The sequence below is a fragment of the Tupaia chinensis genome, unplaced genomic scaffold (genome assembly GCF_000334495.1).
Source record: "Tupaia chinensis unplaced genomic scaffold, TupChi_1.0 Scaffold149333_1, whole genome shotgun sequence".
In the NCBI taxonomy this organism is placed as follows: Eukaryota; Metazoa; Chordata; class Mammalia; order Scandentia; family Tupaiidae; genus Tupaia; species Tupaia belangeri.
The window spans coordinates 2,417,308-2,418,996 of record NW_006209177.1 but is presented as its reverse complement, the minus strand read 5'-3'; the positions used below and the strand labels follow the sequence as shown (position 1 = coordinate 2,418,996).

At 42.1% G+C, this 1,689-nt stretch overlaps 1 protein-coding gene across 1 annotated transcript in view; it reads right to left on the bottom strand.

Annotated features, from left to right (window-relative positions):
* AFF2 (ALF transcription elongation factor 2) overlaps positions 1-1,689 on the bottom strand; it is a 391,411-nt gene that overhangs the window by 388,947 nt on the left and 775 nt on the right. The window lies entirely within an intron of this gene.

Below are 1,689 nucleotides of genomic sequence, written 5' to 3'. Positions count from 1 at the left end.
TTGTCAGCATCCACTCTATTCCCCACTGCCAAGCAGAGGTAACAATTTTTATTATTGTCTTGTTTCTGCATGTATCTTCTAGCCTTTCTTCATGTACTCTTTAGTGCCAATTTGACCTTACCTTTTATTTCTCTTTTTTAAAAAAATTTGACAGAGGGTGTGTGCTTTCACCAGAGAGAGAAAAAGAAAAAGGGAAAAGAGAAAGCACTTCTCATGGGGAATGCTCATGTTATAATACCTTTTACTCCATCTCTCCCTCCTCTTGGGATTTTGGACACACACTCACACTTACCTTTTGTGTCTTTCAAGCTGCTGGATCTAAGACTTGAACCACGTGTTCGGCCTTGTGGGACCCAGTCACCTTAATCACCAAGTCCCTGACTGGCCCCAACACCTTATTTATCATTGTCTTTCTAAACTAATCAGAGTTGACTGTCATGCTGAGCTTTTAAGAGCTGCAAGATCTGAATCTAGATTTACTCCAAGGAAATGCAAGTATGTGTACCATAATCAGAACTGGTTCCATAGATCCATGCAAGAGAAGGCAGTAAAAAGCTCTGAGTATATGTGATGGCTCTAATGGTTTATTTGAATTTTGGCTTGAGGCAAGTCTCAGTCTAGAAAAATCTGTGCAGCTCAGGAGCAAAGGTCCATTCTCCCCTTCTCCTCCTCCTCCTCCTTCTTTCCTTTTCCTCTTCCCCTAGACTTTGGCCTGCTCTGGTGAAGCAGGCATGGTGCCCTGCCTGGCAGCCCAAGGTTTGGCCTGGCCCTCTGCTCTTGATGAGCCTTTGTCCTGTTCTAGCATCCCAGTATGTCCTGGCTTCATCCCATGTGCCACGTCCCAAGTTGCACACCAATCACTTCCGCAGCCAACCTCTACAAAGCAACTCTGTCTTTCCAATTAGGAAAAAGCCACCTGAAGTATTTCCTCTCTATGCCCATTAAATATCAGGAATTCTTTTCCAAGTCAAAGTCTTAATATAACCTTCTGGCTTCTCATAAATGACACTTTTAAAAGGTGTTTTATTTTCAGTTAGCTAAAAGCAAGGCAATCTCAATAACTACTTAATTTAAAACAATATTTTCTCAGAAACAGGATTCTTAATTACTTTTAAACTAAGGAAACGAATGCCCTTGAGGAGCAGTTTCTAATGGACGATTTTAAGCTGACTCTGTTTTCATGTCTCACCAACCTCTTTGATCCAAAAAACACTTACTGATTTTTACCCAGGGAAATTCCACTCTATAGAGTTCTGGCCTGAGCAGGAGATCAAGATAGCAGTGAAGACTCCCTTAGGTGGGCATAGTCTGCTTCTCCAGCCCTCTGCAAACTGTCATGACCTCAGGCTTGTTTACTCACATGAACCTATAGGTGCTACCTTCCCCTGGGTTATACTTCTTTTTTTGACTAAAATCAGGATAGCTCCCTGTTGTGAGTTTAATCATGTCCTCCTACCCAAATTCATATGTTGAAACCCTGACTCCCAGTACCCCAGCATGTAACTTCATTTGGAAACTATGTCACTGAAATGTAATTAGTTAAGATGTGGTCACACTGGAATAGGGTGGGATCCTTTTCTTATATAACTAGTGTCATTTTGAAAAGGGGAAATGTGAACACAGAGACACACACTCAGTGACAATGCCATGTGAGGGTGAAGGCAGAGATCAGGGTGATGCTTCTGTGAG